This window comes from Mus musculus, chromosome X, assembly GCF_000001635.26.
Source record: "Mus musculus strain C57BL/6J chromosome X, GRCm38.p6 C57BL/6J".
Taxonomy (NCBI): Eukaryota; Metazoa; Chordata; class Mammalia; order Rodentia; family Muridae; genus Mus; species Mus musculus.
The window spans coordinates 94,309,366-94,317,277 of NC_000086.7; the positions used below are offsets into that span (position 1 = coordinate 94,309,366).

A 7,912-nucleotide genomic window follows, 5' to 3' on the forward strand; every position below is an offset into this window, starting at 1 on the left:
GCAAAACCACTCACTCATAAAACAAAATTAATAAATACAATTAAAAACAAAGTTAAAAAAAGAAAGAAGAGAAAAAGGAAGGGAACTTCTGGCAGAACACACATGACCAGAAAGCACGCATTAGGAGCTAGAGACCATACTTACACTGCAGCCTAGAGCCATGTTGTAAGGGACAGGAAACAGTCGGCAATGTGTAAGGTCAAGCTGGAGACTTTCCCTTGTGAAGGAGTTGCTAACTCATCATCTCAAAATACACCAAAATATGCCACCTTGTCATGCTGATCATTGGAAGCTGAAACTACTTGAAGATCCACAACCACGAGTAAGGCCATATTTCCCAGTATGAAACAAGCCACAGACTTTCTTATGAGACAAATACCCTTGGTATCAAGGCTGGAAAAGAGCCTTGGTCACAGCAGTTTTAATGAACGTGACTTAACAAACTCTTCAAAGAAATCTTTTAAATTTACACTTTATTGCATTAATTTATTTTGTTGTGTGTAAGTGCATATGTGCAGGAAGGGACATGTATATGCCATGACACTCTTGTCGAGGTCAGAGGATAGCCCCTGGGAGTCAGTTTTCTTCTTCTACCGTGGAGGTCTTGGGAATCTTACTCAGGTCGTCAGGCTTAGCTGCAAGCATCTTCACCTACAGAGACATCTATCTCCCAGCTTCATTTTTTTTTGGATTCTGAGACAGGATCTCATGTAGACCAGGCTGGTCTGAAAGTAACTATGTAGCTTAACCTGGTTTTGAACTCCTGATCTTTCTGACTCCACTTTCTGAATGTTGGGATTACAAGCATGTACCACCAAACTTTATGTTCTACCATCTCTGCAACTCAGCTTATATGTCTGTTAGTAACGTCCCTAGAATGTAGTACCCTACTCAAGACTTGCATCTCTCCCGTCATTTCTTTCTTTTGTTCATTGCTTCAGATTTTATACTTATGATGCTCCCCATAGTCACTAAATAAATAAAACTCTTCTCCCTCCCCCTGTTAACCAGCATTTGTATTAATTGGGGTTTTGGATGCAGTCGAAGAGCTCTCATAGTAACTCAAGGGTACAAAAGAGAGCTCCCCTTCCATCACACAAGAAGGCAGGAAACATAAAACACATCCCTGGAAAGCTCAACTAATGGAAGCCCATGACAAAGGAAATTCACGCATCTGCTCTCTCCCAGATGGAAACCTCAGTCTCTGGGTCAACCTTACCCCAACGCCCACAGAAAACTCACAGACAGTGAACAAAGTCTTTGGAGATATCCTATTGACTTCAAAGAATGACCATGAAGTTAACTCCAATTCCAGTCTTGGAGGTGGTGGCAAAGGGTCTGGAAGGAAGGGGGTCATTATTGACTACAAAATGAGTTCAAGACTATCTTGGGGTACATGAGACGATTTTTTTTCCAAAAAAATCATCAGAAAAAGAAAACTCAACAAAAACAACAAAAAACAAACACTAGTTATTATCTCACCCTATGTAGAATATCAAAAGTGCTGGGGAAACTGGAGAAGATAATGCAACTTTCCACAGCTGTGATGGAACACAGTATGGGGCCTCAAGAATTAACTACCATATGATGTCATAGTCTCACTTCTGAGTGTGTATCTAAGGAAATGAAACAGGTACGCTGAAGACACACCTGCATTATTGTGATTATTGTAGTATTATCCACAATGGGCAGTAAATGGAAGGAACCTAGAGGTCCTTTTTTTTTCTACCATATGCACCTTGACTATTTGAATAATGAACGGGAAAAGGTAACATGCTATATTTGACATGGTTGGATATGGAGGCCATTTTGTCAAGTGAAATAAGCTAGGCACAGAGAGACAAACACCACATAATAGCACGTACCTATAAACTCTAGTTCCAGGGATCTGGTGCACTCTTCTAGAGCTGAGGGTACTACCTACAAGACACATGTGCATACACATGCATACACATACTGAATAAAAACAAGTCTTTAATTAAAATATTTAAACAATACGGAGTATAACTTTAATTAGAAACTCACAGTAATGCTATATAAATTATAAGCTTGCAATAACACCAAATGGAAAGATTTGAAGAATTAGAAGATAGTTTTAAAAATATATATCAACAGAGACAAAGGACAGAATGATAGAAAATGTAAATGAGAGGTTAAGACAAATGAACACAGAGTGAGAAATCCAGGGACAACACAGATGAGATGGCAATGCTAAAGAAATAGTTTCAGAAATTATGAAAGGCCCTAGTCTTTATTTTATGTGTATTTATTACTCGTTGTGTGTGTATGTATGCACACACAGTCAACATGTGCCAGAAAACAATTTCATGAAGTTTATTCTTTCTTTATAGCATGCAAGTGCTTGGAGACAGAACTTAGGTTGTCCGGCTTGGTGCAAGCACCGTTATCTGCTGAGCCATCTAGCCAGTCCAATACACTAGTCTTCATATGCAGAAACCAAAGAAGTCAAAAGTATGATAAATAAAACCAATTCATGGCACATTTGCCACTCCAGGTGTGTAACGTTCATGGCCAACCATCTGGAACTCAACAATGGCACCAAGATACCCACCCTGGGCCTGGGCACCTGGAAGTCCCCTCTTGGCCAGGTGACTGAGGCCTTGAAGGTTGCTATTGACAGGGGGTACTGGCCACATTGACTGTGCCCAGGTGTACCAGAATGAGAAGGAGGTGGGAGTGACCCTCCAGGAGAAGCTCAAGGAGCAGATGGTGAAGCGCCAGGATCTTCTCATCAGCAAGCTGTGGTGCACGTTCCACAACAAGAGCATGGTGAAAGGAGCCTGCCAGAAGACACTGAGTGACCTGCAGCTGGACTACCTGGATCTCTGCCTTACTCACTGGCCCACAGGCTTCTAGCCTGGGCCTGACTATTTCCCACTGGATGCATCAGGAAATGTGATTCCTAGTGACACCGATTTTGTGGACATTGGACGGCTATGGAACAACTAGTGGATGAAGGTTTGGTAAAAGCAATTGGTGTCTCCAACTTCAACCTTCTTCAGATTGAGAGGATCTTGAACAAACCTGGCTTAAAATATATGTCGGCGGTGAGCCAGATCGAGTGCCACCCATGCCTAACTCAGGAGAAGCTGATTGAGTACTGCCACTGCAAAGGCATCGTGGTGACAACATATAGTTCCCTTGGTTCTCCTGACAGGCCCTGGGCCAAGCCTGAAGTCCCATCTCTCCTGGAGGATCCCAGGATCAAAGCAATTGCAGCCAAGTACAATAGAACTACAGCCCAGGTGCTGATCCGGTTCTCCATTCAGAGGAACTTGGTAGTGATCCCCAAGTCTGTGACACCAGTGTGCATTGCTGAAAACTTTAAGGTCTTTGACTCTGAGCTGAGCAGTGAGGACATGACCACTCTACTCAGCTACAACAGGAACTGGAGGGTGTGAACCTGGATGAGCTGTGCCAAACCCAAGGATTACCCCTTCCACGCAGAAGTCTGAAGCTGCGGCAGACGGATCCCCGCTCTTCCTCAAGCGGCTTGCACCTGTTCTGTCTGCCTCGTCTGCCCTTGCAAGTGTCCTGTGCCATGTGTCCCTCTGAACTGGGTGGCACCTTGCAAACCAGATGGTGAGAATTAATTTGACATAGAATCTGGAGGGCAGTACCAGTAGCCGAGGTTTTTCTTCAAGCCTTCCTTGGTCTTTCTTCTTACCCACCCGGAGGACTTTAACATGAGTACCCTTTCCAACCAAAGAGAAGCAAGATTTAAAGCCCAAGTCATGCCACTAACACTTAAGTCTGAGTGCTTAGAACTGTAATGCTATGGATCAGACTTCTTGCCTCAAATAAAAACTGCTTTTGTGAAAAAACAAACAAACAAACACCCAAACAACAACAACAACAACTTATTTTATACTCAGAGTGATAAAACTTCAGGACTTCAAAGACAAGTAGAAGACCTTCAATGATATTGACAGCTGGAAGACAGTGAAACAGTATCCCCGAAGCAATAAAAGCACAAACTGTCTGCGTAGTCTTTTATACCCACTAAGTAAACCTTTATGAATGATGTAGTGATAAAGATATTTTCAGTCACAAACAGATATCATTAAAAAAACTTTGGTCCACACTTATTTAATGAATTAGTGTGTGTGTGTGTGTGTGTGTGTGTGTGTGTGTGTGTGTGTGTGTGTGTTTTCAAGGGCACACGTGCATGTACAGGCCAGAGGCAAATGTCAGGTATTTCCCTAAATGGTTTCTCACCTTAGTTTATGAGACAGGTTCTCTTGATGAGCCTGAAACTCAACGAATCAGGAGCCTCCTGTTTTTGTTTCCCCAGATCTGGGGTCACCTTGGCTTTTTTTTCTGTGGGTACCAAGGATACAAATTGGATCCTCGTACTTACATAGCAAGCAGCCTACCAATTTAGTCTCTAAAAGAGCCTTCCAAAACATAGCCCAGAAGGATAAAAGCCTCTGGAATGCAAGAAGGAATAGTGATTAATAGCCAGCACAGAAAGTCCTTGCTAGAAAATGAAAAGATATATAATCTGAAAGAAGAAAGCAACCCATTTTTATAGACAGTCACTGCAGAGACACTCGAGGAGGCCACAAAAAAGGTTTGCTAGAACCAGTACATGGATTTAATCAAGGTCACAGGATATGAGATCAATACATAAAAACCCATTTGTATTTGTATACAATGGCAACAAAACATTGGAAATTGAATTTTAAAATGGTAACATTTGCAATAGCACTAGAAATTCCAAACCCTTAGTCATAATTCTTACAAAGAATTATTCTTACAAGGTCTGGAGGCTCAGCACCATAAAACTTCAATGAAAAACATCAAAGATGGCCAGAGTAAATACAACCTGCTTCCTAAACTGAAGCCTTGCTGTGGATATCTTGGTGACAGATAGCCTAAAAGAGGGTCTCCAGTGAGCCTTGCCTTCTGGGCATTTACATAACCCCTCTCTTTTTTTTTTTCCATTTTTTATTAGGTATTTCGCTCATTTACATTTGCAATGCTATACCAAAAGTCCCCCATAGCCACCCACCCCCTCTCCCCTACCCACCCACTCCCCTTTTATGGCCCTGGCGTTCCCCTCATAACCCCTCTCTTGAAGGGTACACTGGAGGGAGATATGCACTTGCAGTAAACAGAAGAGGCAAGAAGCAAGTCTGGGGAAGTATCACCTCCTAGATGGGCTTCCTAAGAGGCCATGTTTCTGCTGGGCACTCCCTCTCACACTCCCGAGTGCGTTAGTAGCCGTGTTGTGAGCAGTTCTAGAGAGGCCAAGGGAGCTGTGGAGAGTCCTCCAGCCACAATTAGCAGGGAACGGTATCTTTAAATATATATATTTCGTTTGTTTATTTTTATTTTATTTTACATGGGGTGTTTTGCCTGAATGTATGTTTGTATATCACTACATGCCTGATGCCTGAGAAGGCCAAAAGACGGCATGAGATCCTTTGAAGCTGGAATTACAGATAGCTGTGAGCTGCCATGGGGTTACCGAGAATCTAGGACTAGAACTCAGGTCCTCTGAAAGAACATTTTGTCTTCTTCTTTTTTTTTTTCCTTAGATATTTTCTTCATTTACATTTCACATGCTATCCCAAATTTTGTCTTCTTAGCTGCTGGGCTGCTTAGCGTTTTGTTTGTTTGCTTTTTGTTTGTTCATTTTTCAACATGACAGAAGCTGGAGTCACCTTGGGAGAGAGAACCTCAATTGAGAAAATGACTCCATCTGATTGTCACGGAGGCAAGCCCTTGAGGCCATTTTCATTGAGGTGGAGGCCCAGCCGTGTGTGTGTGTGTGTGTGTGTGTGTGTGTGTGTGTGTGTGTGTGTGTCTGTCTGCCTGCCTGTGTGTCTGTCTGCCTGTCTGTGTGTCTGCCTGTGTGTGTGTGTCTGTCTGTCTGTGGGTGTGGTGCCCCCCCCCCGCACTCCCTCCCCCAGGAAGTATGAAAAGGCAAGCCATGGGGATGAAGCCAGTAAGCAGCAGCACCCCTCCATGGCTTTTCCTGTGTAGTTCCTGCCTCCAGGTTCCTGCACTACTTGAGTTCCTGGCCTGGCTCCCCTCAGTGATGGAGTATATGTGAAACTGTAAACTGAAATAAACCCTTTCCTCCCAAGTTGGTTCTGATCGTGGTGATTATTATAGACAATAGAAAAGCAAACTGGGATCTCTCCAAATCTACACCACGGATGGGTGTGTGGGTATCCTTAGAGCCATCAGAACCTCTGGAGCCAGAGTCACAGGCAGGAAGTGAGCTGCCCGATAGTGAGGCTGGGAACTAAACTTCGATCCTCTGCCAGACAGCAAGTGTTCTTAACTGCTGGTGAGGTTAATCACGCAGACAACTCTTATGACTGTGGACATTCCCAGCAGATCGTTACCTCAGCTCTGGCTGACGACTTGATTGCAACCTTGTGAGCTAAGGATCCTGAGGTAGGAGGCCCTGAACTCTACCCAGATTCCTGAACCACAGGATTTGTGAGGTAATACGTATGAGTGTGACAGGCCACTAGGTTTTGAGCCATTTTGTAAGGTAGTAATAAAGAAAATGTCATATTTCTCCAAATTCATGAAAAGATTGCCAGGAGCCTCAACCCCAGGAAGGCTTTTTGTAGAAAATTTCAAACAGACCTTGTACATTCTTTGTAAGAATTATGACTAAGGATTTGATATTTCTAGTGCTATCACAAACTTTATAGTTTTAAATTTTAATTTCCAATGTTTTGTTGCTGTTGTATACAAATACAATGGGTTTTTATGTATTGATCTCATATCCTGTGACCTTGACTAAACCCATGTACTGGTTCTAGCAACCTTCTTGGTGTGCTCTTCGAGTGTCTCTGCAGTGACTATAGAACCAAGTGATCCACCGACTGGAACAGGGAGGGCGGGAGAGACCTGCATGGAAGCAGTCCTTTGATTTGTTTTTGACAAGACTACAAAGGTGATTTTATTTTTTAATTAAAAAAACTTATTAAGTTTTCATTTTTTTGACATGTGTGGTTGTGTGTGGATGTGTATGACGTGGCATGCACATGGTGGTCAGGGGACTTCTGACAGAGTCAGTCCCCTCCTGCTACGTGGGTCCTGGAGATTCAACTCCCATTCTCAGACTTGGTGGCAGATGCCTTGCTCCACTGAGTCATCTTGCTGGCCCCAGAGGTGTTTTTCCAAAAAGATAGTATCTTTAAGGAGTGTTTCCTGGGGGCTACTGGACATTCCTATCTAGCAAAGCAAAGGGCTTTGTTTTGTACAAACATCAGCAAACTTCAACAAAACATTAGACACATGAGTGCATGTGACACATGCCTTAATGGGCCCAGGAGAGAAATGTAGATAGTTTTTAAGTTTCATAACTAAAATAGTATAGTTTGGGGAGGGGAGCAGGATTTCTCTGTGTAGCCCTGGCTGTCCTAGAACTTGCTCTGTAGACCAGGCTGTCCTGCCTCTGCCTTCTCTGTGCGGGGATTAAAGGCGTGGACCACCACTTGCACAGCCCTAAATTGTACACTTTTTTCTTTTTACATTTACTCTTTTACAAACTTTGTTTTGAGCTACATTTACTTGTGTGTGCCGGTGTGTGTATGTCTCATGGTGCACATGTGAAAGTCAGAAGACAGCCTATGGGTTCTGGAGGTTGAACTCCAGTCAACAGACTTACTTGACATCAAGCGCTCTTCCCTCTGAAATGGTCGGATCTGGCCCTTCCTGGTAGACCTGTTACCCTGGGGCTTCTCTAAAAAGAGAGGTGAGAGGCAGCAGAAACACTTATGAGAACACATTCGTTCAGTTGCTCTCTCTGCAGTCCTTATGTGGGGAGGTGGGAAGACAGTCATGACATGAAATGCACAAATGGACTGAACCTTTGGGAAAAAGGCCTCGAATCAGTCAGCAAAGAAACACTCCTGAAGGA

At 43.3% G+C, this 7,912-nt stretch overlaps 1 pseudogene; it reads left to right on the forward strand.

Annotated features, from left to right (window-relative positions):
- The first annotated feature begins 2,528 nt into the window (after positions 1-2,528).
- On the forward strand, positions 2,529-3,422 carry Gm5400 (annotated as a pseudogene).
- Positions 3,423-7,912: the final 4,490 nt, after the last annotated feature.